Below are 15,290 nucleotides of genomic sequence, written 5' to 3'. Positions count from 1 at the left end.
TGGGGCACAGGGAGAGTCGGTTCTGCCAGCTCACTGCACAATGTTGATGACCACCAGCACAAGTGCTGAGTAAGCACCCGGGGCGGGGACTCCTGCAATGTAGCAGGGAAGGTTGTCAGCCTTTGTCAGTCAGCACAGCTGCTTCCACAGCCCAGGGGAGTTCAAACCTTCCTCTCCCACACCCCAGCAGCATACCCAAGCCACACTGTGGAATAGCTGGAGGGGAATGGGACACTCTCTTGTCCCATCCCATGATTATCTGCTGATAAAAGAGAAATGAAGATTCTAACAGAAGGAGCAAGGATTGATCACAGGTATCACAGGGATCTCAACGTGGGTTTGGAGGTAGATAGCTTTACACCCATTGCACAGACACTACACCAATGGTGGTTGATTTGCTGAAGGTCACCTAGCAAGTAAATGACAGAACTGGGAAAAATGTCACCTCAGACCCTTTCCAGTGGCTAGCTCACTTCACGACACGGCGTCCGACTGAGAGCGTCTCTGGCAGAGAGACATCATAGATAAATGCTTGCATGCCCTGGCCAAGCATCAGATCTGAAACGAACCTGCCTAGGCAGGGATCGTGCACAGGGGGCCTCAGATGACTGTGCTTGCATCCATACACCCACCTCAGAGAAGTGTGATGGGATGCACCCAAGCTTCAAGGCACACTAGCTTATCTGTCCCGGTCTAATGCGGCATCTTCAATTAAACTGATGTAACATTACACAAGGGCTACAAGGGAAGCCCCTGTGACCTCTGACAAATAGGATAGCTCTAGGGGAGGCCCTGAAGTTTTGTTTAAACCTTTGTTCCCTTGCTTTTTCAGACTAAGTGGTGCATTAGCACAGCTGAAGATCCAGCCTATTTTGTAACAAGTGTAGATTGAATTAATCTGTCTCAACCCCAGTTGTACAATGCGAGGCTTCTCTAATGGCAGGAAGTTGGCTGTCCCCATATTCTTCCCTGAGACAAAAGTTCTGGGCACTGCTAGATGAGAAAATAGCTATGGCTTTTTCTAAAGAGCTGGTGAAATAAAATCACCGGGGGAAGTATTCCAAAGCCCTTTAATACAGCAAACTGTGTGGGCAAAGCAGTACAAGCAAAGATTACATCATCCCCAGAAACAACCAAACAGCTCTGTGAAGGTAATTACCAAGTATGATGTAAACAACTGGATAGGGGCATGTGTAAACTCTGCTAAACCAGAATACTGAGCGTGTTATCCTGGAGAGCAGAATGAGAGCATTTCAAGGGATATGCTAATTCATCAGCTCTCACCATTATTCCTGATCACGAGTGCTTGCGTTTCAATACTGTCTTGGGAAGCTGTGAACATCAAAGCCCAGAGATGCACACACGCACATCCAGGTCCACCAGCTCTGCCGGGGAGGTATGAATCTCCAGCAAGCAGATGATAACAAATAGCAGGCAGCCCGTGAATCTACATCTTAAGCCGGCTCTGGGAACGTGAATCAAAGCCACGATTTAAGTTACTTTGATTCAGCTCCTGTGTAGAGACTAGAAACTGAAAATCAAAGTGGGGCTTGGTACCTTTTTCAAGGAGGTAGCTCCATGGCCTAAATGAAAAGAGTTGGTAGCTCCCTTAGAAGTGTGGGTCCAAATCTCAGCCGAGATGTGAGAAGCAGCTCTTTTCTCTTTTCAGAGCTGGCTACACAAAGGAGTTTGCTTTGAAGAGGGACATCACAGTGTAATTGTTTCATATAAACTAGCATGTAGGAGCAGTCTCCAAAGGGACACACAGCTTTTATTTCCTGAGTTGTTTCTGCTTGGATAAAGGGAAGGAGGACCCTTCAGCCCATATGGTGAGCTGAGATGGTACCTAGTGGGGCTGCTGGGCTGCAGGATGGTTCCCGTGGCACCCAGTGGGGCAGGTGACAGCATAGCCAAAAGTCACTGATTTCCACACAGTTGTTCACACTGTCAGACCCCTGTGATTCACCTTCTGGGTAGTGTCATCATTCAAGTTCCCAGCAAATCACTATGAACAAACCAGTTCTCCCCAAGGTAACTGGGCTGGTAACTGGGCGCAGGTGGCAATCAGTGTGGGAACATTTGGTGTGTCTGTGCTGGACAGCTGCAAGTTTCCCAAAGACACAACTCTCCCACACAATTTTGGCTGCCATTTTTCTGGCTTCCTCTTCCTCACTGGCAGAATGGGGAAGCAGAGGAGGAGCAGAAGGAGCTCAGTATGGCTGACTAAGGTGCTTTCCTGGAAGAAATGCCTTTCAGATGTCTTATCGTCATGCATTTTCCATCCCCAGTGGGAGAGGAGTGTGCTGAGGGCCACCACTGGCCCACAAGATCTGTTTCAAGGTGAGAAAAGGCACGTTTCCACATGTGGTTCACCTGAGAAACAGTGCATCAGACTCCCTACTTGAAAGGAGACAGTCATCAGGGCAGCATGTGGAAGTCCCCGGGTCCTGGGGTGTTGTTAGTCCCACTTATGAGGGTTCCTAATGTTACTGGCTTGTCTGGCTGCCCAGCCCTTGCTGCTGTTATCTATGAGGTGAGGCTTGGAGTTAGTAAAAACACGCAGGCACCCATAACTGGGCGCAGCCCTGGCCTCGATGGGGCAGACTGCAATAGTGCAGATGACTCCTGCTGACCTGGGCCAGTCCCATCTTGGGCTGCGCCACTGGTGGTACCTCCAGTTCCGCAGCTGTAGAAGTTCTTTTAGGGGGTGTCTGCTCTACTTCAGGCCTTGTGAAAAGCTTGCAGAGTTCTTGGTCTTTACAGCATATGCAGTTCACTAGGTTGTCACCTGCCTCCACCCCTAAAAATACCCAAGGACTGCCATCCCACTTAAGAGAGTCATTAGCAATGCCAGGGTTTCTCCTTTAGTTTCTAGAAGGTCCTGTCTGTCCCCTCTGCTGTGCAGTTGAGTGGGACATCTGAATTATAGAAAACTCCATTTAATGACTGCAGGAGTAGTGACAGGACAGCAAGACAGCTCCCCATCATCACAAGCTGTACGAAGAAATCAGCTGGGCTTCATGAGCCAAGCGCCATCGGTCCACAGCTGCAGCTGCCCCCTTGCTGCACCGGAAAGAAAGAGGAAAAGCAGAGGCAGAGATCCTTCCAGGCTGTCACAGAAGCTCATGTCGTGCACCCACCAGAGTGGCAATTTCCAGAGCATGTGTCAGACAGCCCTCCCACACTGGTGCTGGGAGCAACACCTCAGATAGAGGCCTGACATAATACTAGGAATATTTGTGGTACATAGCATCACTGATACAGCAACACGACCTGCTGAGCTGTGTGGGACATTTCCTTTGCTGTGAGGTGTGAGCCCTGCATGCTTTGCAAGCCTTTATTAATTTTAAATCGAATGGTGAATGCCAATTAACTGTGGGAGATATGTCAGTGGTTGCTAATGCACTCCTTTATTAATCTTTCATACCGTGGTGGATGCGAGTCTGCTCGGGGGAAGCGTCATCAGGAGCACAGTGCATTTCCCTGCAGGGCCCTGTGTTGGGAGGCCGGGGGTGGGGGAGAGGGGGAGACTCTCTATTATTGCTCGGTGAGACCTTTTTTTCTTTCTCCTGAGTGCCTGAGTGTGCTCATGAATGTATAAAATCGTGGAACTTGTGCATAACCAGTTGGAGTGCCTAAGTGCTGGCCTGTGGGGTTTCCCTCCCTGCCTGCAGCATCATTCCTCAAGCTTTGTGGACCTTTTCTAGGTCATGATCAATTTTATGTATTGGACTACACGTTGGACACTACCAGTGCAGCAAAAAAAAAATAGAATCGGGCTTTAAAATTAGAACAAATATTACAGAAACTTTTTTCTTTTCCCCTGGAAAGTGCAGTGCTTTAATTTGGTGCAAACAGAGCAAAGGCAAAGGGGGTAAATTAAAGGACAAGGGACATGTCAGTATACAAAGCTGGGAGCTCTTGGCACATTGTGGAGTCTTCCAGTGTGTGTGACCAGCTTTCCCTATCTAGGAATCTTGGGAACTGTTATGGCATAACTTTGTAATCTGCTCACAACATCAAAGGTGGATCCTCCTCCGTGAACCATTTTTGCACCAGTTCTTTGATCAGGAGAACTGTCTTGCATTCCCCAGCCTCTGCTCCTCCCAGAGCATCACGCTCCTGTCATGCACATTTCCGCATTTCTCAGAGCCCAGATGAGGTCACCAAACATTTCCTTCTTTGTTTTTCTCCCTTTCTTCTCTCTTAGGTCCTCTCAGCATGCTTCAGGCACACATCTTGTAAAGTCAGAGAAGTCATGGGCAGACTTTGTCCCTTCCTCACAGCAGCCGAGTTAAGGGAGAGGTCTCACTGCCCCACACTCAGGTGCCACCCTTGGAGCCTTATCCCACCTTTAGGAGACCATGAAACATTGAATCCTTCCCACCTCTCCTCCCACGTGATTTTGGACCTCAGAGGATCCACAGCCATCATGGGGACAGGGCAGCCGCCTCTGCCATAGGGGAGGCGCTGGCTGCAGTCCAGCTGCGAGGGGCTGCAGTCCAGCTGTGTGGGGCTACCGTCCAGCTGTGTAGGGCTGCAGTCCAGCTGCATGGGGCTGCAGTCCAGCTGCATGGGGCTACAGTCCAGCTGCATGGGGCTGCAGTCCAGCTGCATGGGGCTACCATTCAGCTGCATGGGGCTACCATTCAGCTGCATAGGGCTGCAGTCCCAGCTGCATGGCGCTGCAGTCCAGCTGCGTGGGGCTGCAGTCCAGCTGCATGGGGCTGCCATTCAGCTGCATGGGGCTGCAGTCCAGCTGCATGGGGCTGCCGTTCAGCTGCATGGGGCTATGATTCAGCTGCATAGGGCTACAGTCCAGCTGCATGGGGCTGCAGTCCAGCTGCAAGTGGCTGCAGTCCAGACTGTGCTGTGGGACAAAACAAATCATGAGGACAAGAAAAGCAGATTTCTGCGAAGGTTGGGGGCAACCCACTGAGATCTGTATTTCTATTAGATTCTTCTGGAGACGGGCTTGGCTGTAGTTCTGATGAGCTCATAGGAGATAACCATGAACTGGGGATCCCAGGAGAGCTAGACAGAAGCTTTGGGCATCTGAAATGCCCATCTACCTCCCTTGCAGCCCTGCTCTGACTCCCAACAGCCTTTAATGCTGCTTTGCAATGAATATGAAGACTAGTGGAACTAACCATATAAAAGCCTTACTAACAGCAGTCTGCAGTGTATGTCCTACTCAGATGTCCTGCAGTTCTGACAGAGAAATGCCACTGCAAAATTGTTAGCAATAGGAAGTGCTCACCTGAGTTTTATATGGTCTTGCACTGGCAAAGGTGGGCTGGCTGGCATGTGAATGGGCTGTGTGAGGATTGAGCATGGTGACAGGGTGGTGGGAGAGGCAGACAAGGAAGCAGGTGGGAAGCTGGCTCTGAGGTAGGCGGGCTCCCTCTTGCTTCCCATGTTTGTAGGGAGGGAGAATGTAATGTGGAGTTGTCCCACAGTGGCATAAACCAATCAAAAATGGGGCTGCCATGGGGTTCATCCTCCTCTCTAGCCATACCTGTACTGGCCTTGCACACCCAGGGCTGGCAGGCAGCCAACACAGGAACTTGAGCTGCCTGAAAGCTAATACCATGGGGAAAAAATGGTGAGTCTTCAGACAAACCAGTTCCCTTAATCAGTCACGGGGTAGCTGCATTGGTACCAGAGCTGGTGCCAGGGGTGGGAGACAAGGAGGATGGATGCAGCCCAAAATTATGTTAAATTGAGGTCCAGCAGAATCGTGTCCCTACTTGGAAGGCTCCTTGGGAGACATCTGGCTCCTGGCTGACTTCCTTCCCCATCAATCCAGTGTGTAGTGTACTGCTGAAGGGGTGCTCTGTTCTCAAAGGCCACAGGTATGTTAATAAATCAAATGGCTGGGGGCTTCTTCCTTGTCCTGAAGAGCAAGTGGCATGGCTAAACTCTCCTCACCCATCTGGCCCCTTGGGGAGTGGTCTCTGTATTGTCCATAGCCCCCAAACTGGCTAGACTGCAGCCAGGCTGGAGCCAAAAATCATGCCAGGGAGTGCTCTAGCAGTGCTTAAGTGCATGACAGTGTGATGCAATGGCTTGGGAGGGTGGATGTCAGAGCAGGGGATGGCTCACATGTAAGGATCCAGCTGCTGAGGTCCAGCTGCAGCACAATGTGAAGATACAGGAGGAGGCCCACAGGGAGCCACTGGCTGCCATGGGGAACCTTATCCTGGAGGTATTTGGGGTCCTCTGAGATGCAATGTGCTCTGTAAGTATAGACACCACCCAGTCCCAAAGTAAATATGTATGTGCAAAAATACTGTGCATTTCATCAGCGACACTGCTGTAAGGAGCAGTGCCTGTCAGTGTTGTGAAGTGTTTGTGTGGCCCGAAGAGACCCAAGAAATGCTGCACAGCCCATTCTGTGAGGGGCTTTGGGGCAAGACCTTCAAATGTCCTGGCCACTCCACGCAGGTATTTAAAGGTCAGTTGTGTTCCAAAAGGTTACCTCAATGGGCATGGTGGAAATTTGTCTTTCTAATTAACTCACAGAGTCATTCAGCTGCCATCTGAAAATGTGCGTTTCCAGATTTGCCGGTTCAGGGTAAGATCAAAGGTGGAGCAGCTTTTCTGGGCCTCCCACCGTCTGCAGTGAGGGCTGCATAGGAGAGGCTTGCAAGCCTGCAAACGGGGCTGGGGTCAGAGCAGAAACGTGCCATCTCAGGTGAGGAAGTGCCTTAGCAGGCACAAAATGTAGCAAACCTCTGTTTTATTGAGTGAAGTCCCCACGTGTGCCTGGGAACGAGTACAAAGGGCCTATTTATCCACCATCACCATTTAGAGTAAAATTGAGCTTTGAAGTTTTGAAGGTACTTTCGCAACAGACGGGTTTGCCCCGGTGTCCTTGGCCAAAAATAGTCACTTCTCTTATTTTTGTCCTGCTAATGTATGCCAGCTGGCTGCCACCCTCCATTCCTGACGCGGCTGCATTTCAGTTCTGTTGTTTATGTAAAGTTTGTGCAGTGCGATTTAGGGTCCTTTGGGATGAAATGTGCTATGTAAACATAAGCTTTTCTTTCCAAAGCTTTTCTGTACACATTCAGGGCCTAATTCATCCCACAAAGCAGGGTTTCACACCAAGACTTGGCCAAACTGATGTGGCTCCCAGCATCTTGTGGCACCTAGCAGCTCTGGAAGAAGTTGGGCCCCTCAGTTCAAGAAGGACATGGAACTCCTCGAAAGAGTCCAGCACAGGGCCACCAACATCATGAAGGGAGGAGAGGCTGAGGGAGCTGGGCCTCTTTAGCTTGGAGGAGACTGAGGGGTGAGCTTATTAATGTTTATAAATATATAAAGAGTGAGAGTCAGGAGGATGGAGCCAGGTTCTTCCCAGTGATGGTCAGCAACAGGACAAGGGGCGATGGGTGCAAGCTGGAGCAGAGGAAGTTCCACGTGAATGTAAGGAGGAACGTTTTCCCTGTGAGGGTGACAGAGCCCTGGGACAGGCTGCCCAGAGAGGTTGTGGAGTCTCCTTCTCTGGAGACATTCAAAACCCACATGGATGCGTTCCTGCGTGATTTAGCCTAGGTGATCCTGCTTTGGCAGGGGGTTGGACTAGATGATCTTTTGAGGTCCCTTCCAACTCCTAATGTTCTGTGAGTCTGTGAAGTTTCCTTGAACAACTTCTGGAAATACCACAGTGCTGCTCAGTGCTCCAGCACTTGGCTTCAGTTTGGACCAGGACTTTGAAAATCCAAGTGGAAGGGCTTTTGAATACAAGAGTTTGTTTTGGTGTTTTACTACATAACTTGTTGTTTGCAAACAGATTGGTATCTGGATTTTGAGTTTTGCAGGTTCCTTCACATTAGGCTGTGGGGTAGTTTTGATCCATCCAGTTAATTTACCAGTACAGCTGAGCAGGTGATAAAGAACAGGGTGGGTTACAACCATCTAAGTGATTATATTTCAACCTCATTATAAATAAAGACTGAGATGGAATCTTAGCAATCATCATGACAACTCCTCCTTTTCTGGCTGTAGGTCAGCCATCCCTGTAATTGGGAATAATGTGCAAATTTACTACTCTCACAGACACATCCAACCCTGATGAGGATTTGGGAGAAGTAAATCTGGTCCAGTGTGATTATATCTTGCCATCTGTGACAAGTAGGGGCCTATCCCAGACTGTGCAACACGGATCCACAGCACACACTACACAATACAAAATGCAACATTTGCAACATAGCAAAGCAAATGATCTACAAGATAGAGCTGCCTATTTAAATAGTGACCCGAATATTTCTTCATAGGAATTTCTGTGCTCCTTCAGCTGTAGAGGGAGGGGATGAATGGGGACTTTCTAATATGCCTGGAAAGGTAAAGGAAGTGAGGAAAAAAAGCTTGCAAATCCAGGGTGCTCAAGTCAGCAGGGGTCCAGGATCACACATACCTACAATATCCTTCCAGCATTTTTTAATCAGGGATCTTCAACCTCCTACTAACTGCAGCTGGAATGACATTGAACAAGAGATTTCCTTTATTTTTTAGAAGCCACAGGTTATAAAGTGGAGCTCATGTGCTTTAATTGCAGGTGAAGTTGAAATTTCACCTGTGCCCAGCCAGCACCAGCTTCTGCCAGCCTGGGACATCAAAGTCCATGCCTGTGTTTGTGAGTTGGCAAGCAGGAAAGTCTGCAGCCTTCCAGCTACACCTCCTGCAGCTGATTCAACTCAGATGAATGTCTCTGACTCCAAGAGCAGCGCTGGGGGAGCAAAAATGAAAGCGGGTATCTTTCTCCGTGGGTCTCACAGCTTTGCAATGAGCTGGGTTTCCAGACATGCAATAGCAAGGCATTCTGTCAGGCCAGGTCTCATGTGTGCTTGGCATCAGTGCCAGAGAGGCAGGGAAGGGGAGCTGCCTCAAACAGATGCTGCTGAGGATGTCCATGTTGAAACGCAAACATGAAAGGAGACTAGCAGGCATCTGTCCCCAGGCAAGAAAAATGAAGACCAGGATGAGCAGGCTGACAACCTTGCTATGACTAGTATAAAATGCTGGGCGTTGCTAATAGGAGGAGGGAAGTCTCCTCTGTCAGCCCTCCTCGCTTCTGGAGGAAGTGCTGCTGAGTGAACACCCCAGTCACCAGCAAAGCTCCTCATGAGTCCTGGGATGACATTTTTGGAGATCACCAGATGCCTTTCTCAGACAGGCTACTGGGACTCCACAGAGCAGACAGGAACACTGCACCAAGAATTAAACCCTGGAGCTGCTGAATTTACAGCAAGCAGCAAGACTAACCTGGACATTGAACAGTAGATACAATCCATATCTCCAGGCCAAAGCTGTAATCCTCCTTCACTTATGGAGTGATGCACCTCTGCAGCCCACTCCAGCAGAGCTTGTCACCCTCCTGGAGAACAAACCCACCCCTCATACCTATGTGAAGACATTGGAGAGAAGAAATCTTGGTGGCTGCACATGACGCTACCCCCAGTGAGGGCCGAGGCAGCGCAAGGCTGACACACTGGATTTACCTTAGAAAGTAGAGACTGCTAGGCATTATTGGGATTAGGCACTATTAGCAGTAGGCATTTTGCTGATGGTATGTGTGTGACACCAGCAGGTGAATGTGGGGCAGGGCCAGTGACCATGGAGCACGTCCCACAGGGCACCCTGCAGCCTGCGAGTGGCCTCGCTCTTCCCCACTGAGAGAATCTCCTGGAGCACATCAGTTATCTCCTGGCTTCATTACAGCTAGGTGAGCACAGCATAGGCACTCTTTCCAGGAGAGCTGGTGGGTTCATGGGAGGTGCCTCTGCACCAGGGGTCCTCACGCCAAGGTGCACAGGGCAGCTCAGGGTCCCTCAGAGTAAAAGGAGGGGTGCTGGTAATCTCTTTGCAAGCCAGTGTGTGTGCGCATAGTGGGATGTACTCACTTCACCACCCTCCTTTACTATGTTTTTGCCTTCCACCCATCACAAATATCCCCATTCCCTATCCCCACCTTCCCACCACACATCTCAAATTCCTGTGCAGCATCCCAGGCCCACAGTTCCTATTGACCTACTAGTCATCTCCCCCAGGACATTTTGGTCCCAGGTCCAGCTCCATCACATCCATCAAACCTCAACTGACCCCATCCCTATCTTCATCTGCTGTCAAGTCCCACCAAAGCCCATGCAATCTCCTTTTGCAGCCTCCATGCACCTAATTGGATTCTCACTATGTTCCTGCAGCATGTGCTGGGAGGTGAGATCTGGTCCCCATGTTACAACCAGAAGCACTTTCTCCTCCTGAAAATTCAGGCAAAGAGGATTTTTCATTTATTTGTTTATCAAAGGCACCCAATACCATCTGAGGCTACCTAATCCCAGGAAGAAGATGGAAGTGTTTGCACTCTTCTCTGAGTTCCTTTTTATCTTGGTGCCCACTATAGCTGCACCAACCTTACAGCACATGAGTTAAAAAGGAATTGCTGCAGAGGACCTTAGAAGACTTCTTTGGGTCCAAGCAGCTGAGCTCAGAGCCAGTGAGGAGCAGGAACTGGCTTAAATGGTGAAATGGTGATGTTCACAGACCTCCAGGACTGGGGTGCCCATGGGCAGCGTGGTGGTGCTTCTGCTCTAATCAGGCACCTTGAAATGGCAACCTGGCATTCAAACAAAACAAAAGAAGTAAGCTTTGACAGAACCCTGTCATATCCAGAAAGAGCTGAACGACTGTACCACCTGTTATGGCCTTGCTGCTACAGAGGTTGCTGCTGCAGTCATGGTGAGTGCATCACCATCACTGAAACGTGGGACTGGTGCCAACGTGACACAGTTTTAGTGGAAGTGCATGAAAGGGAAACATCTCTTTTTCAAACAACCCTCTTCCTCTCCCAGGAGCTCTCAGATCTCACTTTTCCTCTCCAGGATCCCCTCTCAACATTACACTCCCAGTGTTTGCAGCTTTTTTCTGCTTCCGATTTGGCGAGGGCAGGTTCACTGCTGTGCTGTTATTCCTGATGCGAGAGTTAGGGCAGCACAAGGTGCACTACAGGCTGGCAAAGGGGCTGTGGTCTGGAGTTTGCCTGTCTCTGGCATCAGCTGGGTTTGGGATGAGCCAAGGAGTTACATTAGGGAACAAACAAGTGGGAGAGTGAATAGGTTATGTGGGCAGCATGATGAGGGTGCTGTCTGCCACTGACTCAGAGACCTAATCAATTTCTCACACTTCCCAGCTCCAGCACCAAACCTCCAGAAGTTCTCATCAGGGTATGAATTTCTCCTCATTGGAAGCATTCACTTGAGCCCTTTGAAGGGGAAACACCTCTATTTTCTCCATGTGGCAGAAACATCCAGCCAGTGATTACGTGCACCAGCTAATGGGCAGACATGTGTTTCCCAGCTGGTTGTACCTAGATATACCATGCAGATACATTATTCTTGGTTGCAAGTGGTATCAGCAGCCTAAGGAATGATTAGACATAATTTGTAATGGAACTAGGAGTTTGTAGAGGAAATGGAGCCTCAAAGGAAGAAGTTCAGACATCCTGAAGAAAGTAAGCAGAGATACTTAGGAGGATGCATATTATGCTAAAACATGGGTCTGTGAGAGGCAGCTGAGTCCTGTGTCACAACACTAAATGAACCCTTGGTGTCATTCTGTTAGAGCTATGAGGCTTCACCTGAAGATCCATTGTGAAGGCTGGAAGTCAGGTTGTCAAAGGAATCGTCTTGTCCTGAGAAGAAGGAGACAGGATGAGTGCTACCTTAATGCCTTGCATGAGAACCTTGCTGTCTAGAAGGGCGTCGTACTGCAAGACTCCCTAGCACCAAGCTCAAGTGAGACCCTCTTTGGCTTCTTGGGGAATACACGCATCTCCTAAGGCTCTTTGTCTTGTCCTCTTTTTCTTTGCCTGTTCTCTATGTCCCTTCTCTCTGGGCAGGGGGACGGTAGTTCTTAGTAGTTGCTGATGATTTCAGACAGACTTTTTTCCTCCCCCAGAGCTCCCTACCCATCCTAGATATCCTAAATGATGTTCCTTCTTCGTGCCTTGCCTCAACTTCTGTGCTCTTTGTTGTCCCTCTCCTTCATTCTCCAAAGTGCTTGGCATATGTATTTCATCTGCCTAGAATGGGCATGCAATGAGCACAGAAGCTAATTAGTGACTGACGCCTCAGGGTTTCAATTTCAACCTTGTGTTGCAGCCATGCCTTGAATGTAAATAAGGCACATGCTTTTGGGTGAGCATGTGGGGTCCTCTGAGAGCTCTTCAGTGGAGACCAACCTGCTGCTCAGGCCCAGGCATGACCTCTGCAAACAGTCTCTGAAATATGCAGAAGATTTAATGTGTGGTACTCACAAACTGCTTTGAAAATTTCCTACAGTGCTTAAACTTGGAGCAAATTCCATTGGGAACATTGGTGAGCTACATGTAACTGCACACAAGCATGGAAATTGTGGGATTTGTTATGAATCTTTAGAGAGGGAACTATGGGCAAATTTGGAGGAGGTGGTCAAGCTTTCAGATGGCAAACTGGCATCCACTTCTGACCCTCTACTCCGGTCCCTATTTACTTAAAGAAATTGAGTTTGAGCTAAGGGAGTAAAATCAAGGAAAGATGCTCCTAAAGCTAAGTTATTAACATTACAAAGCAAACAAGACAACAAATCAAAATCAAATGAATGCAGCGAGATGATCTCAATAATTTCAACACAAAACCAGTTAATCTGTATAAATGTTAAGCAAGGCTCTTTGGGAAGCAGCTGTGCCTTTGGTTATAAACATGCTAAAGTCAATTTAACATAGAAACTGGAGCTGCTTAAATAGTTTAGTTTTGAGACATTACTATCTAATGTTCACATCACAGAGCCAGTTATAAAGCTCCCGTCTTAGATTTCCGTCCTTGCAGAGTAGGTAACCCTTTCCTCCCCTCTTCAGGCAGACTAACTGGCAGATTTCAACAGAGTAACTCTAATAACAAGAATTTTGACATAGCTTATTAACCAGAAACTATCTGGGCAGCACTGAAGGCTCTAGATTACTTTTTTTTTATATTATTTTAGCATAAAATACTTTATGAGCCAACATTTAATTCTAGAATGTTTTCTTCATAGTTCTGATTTTAGGGATGGACACATGCCTGCATGCACACAGCAACACATTCGTGACATAGCATGAAACCTAAGAAAGTCCAGACATTTCCTAGACATTAAACACAAACAACAAACCTTGATAAAGAAGTCCCTTCCCAGAGGACTGGGCCTGGAGCTGCAATCACAGCAGCAGCAGATGTCCTCTTGGCTCAATGTGTCTCGTGAACAGACCTCGTTTGGGTGCTGGCAGGGAGGCAGGCAGGAGGCAGGGACAAAATGACCAGCAGAGTCTTGACTTCCCTTTAAAACGGCTGTGTTTGGAGGCCTCTCTCAACAGGCTCTTTGACCTTAGAGGTGAGATATCCCAGACTGGTCCTCAAGGTTCATGAACTTTACTTACTCTGCCTGGTGACATCTCCCCCCAGCCTGGAAGCAAATCCTTTGCAAGACCTGACTTGGAGCTACCCCAGGTTTGAACTTAGCAAGTGGCAGGTTTGGAAAAAGTCCCATTTATATCCACAGAATAAAAAGTATTTGGTGCCTTACAGAGCAGACACTGTATGTCTACAAACATTCCCCTGAGCCCTCATTCCCCTCCCTCCCGTCGCTTTTGTAAATAAAAAATTAAACGCGCAAGATGTTTCCTGAAGATTTTGGCATGGTCTTATCTGGATAAAAGGTCTCATGACGACTCTGTTGCCAACTTATAGAAATTTCAACACAAAACTATCCTATAAAAATAGCTGCTTGCCAGGGTTTGTTTGTTTTCTTCCCAACCATCGCTCGACATTCACCCATCTGCAAACTCAAAAATAAATGTGTACAATTTATTACTGCTGTCATTGTTCTTCTCCTAAAGAAGGCAACGTACAGTCAGCATTCTATTTTGGAAATAAGCTAGAAGTAAAGCAGTTTGTCTCCTGCACTCCTTTAAAGCAGAAAAACCTGCCAGTTATTTCTCTGCTGACTTGGCCTCTGAGCAGTGCTGGGCAATGCTGCCTGATGCTGCCACAGCTGGTACCAAAACCCGCATGTACCCCACGAAGAACAACATTTGCAGTATCCTTTGGAGAAGGAGTGGCTGTGAGGTTTCTGAGGGGCTGGGGTGTTACTGTCAACTGGCTGGACTTCTGGGTGAAGGGACAAGGAGCAGGCGTTGAGGCCTGAGAGCTTTGCCCCAGGGTGATGCCACCCTGGGCAGAGTGTCAGAACCTTCACCTCCTCTCCCTGTGCACAACCCTGTTGATGGGCACTGAGCAGTGGCAGGGCGGTGTCACCATCTTTCCCATTTTGTGGGACAAGGGAAAGTGTGGCGGGGAGAAAGAGAAGAGAGCCATCATGTTCATCCCTCTCCAGCTGCCCTTCCTTCCCACCTTTTGGAGGAGGAGTGATGGCAGCATGGCTCTGGCACTGCTATTAGTTTATTGTAAATAGTAATAAAAATGTGTATTCTGTGTTCTGGGCTTCTGTGTCCTTGGTGTTGCCCAGCAGGGAGGAAGCCTTGTCCCTTATCCAGAGAGTTCAGAACCTGAGGGTGAGTGACTTGGTGGGACTGGGAAGACCCAGTTTTCTCTCCTCCATCACAGATTCATTTTGCAACAAGGAAAAGATATCCAGAGCTAGAGAAGTGCCCAGTTGGCTCATCCTTCAAAAACCAGACCCTAAACCTTCTGTGCCTGAGCTCTCTGTCTCCAGTTGGCGATAGAAGCATTTCCCCACATCCTGTTGAGAAATGTATTAAAAAATGAGGAGCACGTAGTGATGGGGCAACCAAGTCCCCATGATAATAACAAAGCAGAGAAGCTGTCCCAGCATGTCTTATTGCTCTTGGTGGCACAGGACCACCACGCTGATGGAAACTGACACCCTACTGCCACATTGACTTTGCAGGGGTTCAAAGAGCAGAGGGATTTGGCTAGGCAAAAGTGAGTGTCAGGAGGGTAGCGTTGCCCAGGGCCACAGCGCCGGCAGCTCCGATGAGAGAGGCAGGCCCATCACTTCCTTACTCCAAAGAGGAGGGAAAGAAGAAGATTTGGACCCAGTCTCTTGATGTAAACATTAAAGGGATTTTGCATGCTTATATTTTTTCCTAGGAGACAAATTATGCTGCTTTGGGTTGCCATGGTTCCCGGTTTCCTTGGTTACCCCTTGGTATGGGGTGGAGGGTGAGGGGAGATGAGGGGAAGGAAGGAGGAGCCCAAAAAAGATGTGAGCCAATTGCAAAGATCCTGAACAAG

General features: G+C 48.6%; 1 long non-coding RNA gene across 1 annotated transcript; it reads right to left on the bottom strand.

Moving 5' to 3' along the window:
• Positions 1 to 10,282: 10,282 nt before the first annotated feature.
• On the bottom strand, positions 10,283 to 13,336 carry LOC311188829. Its single transcript, XR_014617134.1, has 3 exons — positions 13,189 to 13,336; positions 11,642 to 11,695; positions 10,283 to 10,621 (listed from the first exon to the last, which is right to left on the bottom strand). It is a non-coding gene; the product is annotated as an uncharacterized lncRNA (long non-coding RNA).
• Positions 13,337 to 15,290: the final 1,954 nt, after the last annotated feature.

This window comes from Gallinula chloropus, assembly GCF_964237585.1.
Source record: "Gallinula chloropus genome assembly, chromosome: 2".
Classification (NCBI taxonomy): Eukaryota; Metazoa; Chordata; class Aves; order Gruiformes; family Rallidae; genus Gallinula; species Gallinula chloropus.
This window is presented reverse-complemented; position numbering and strand designations above follow the sequence as displayed.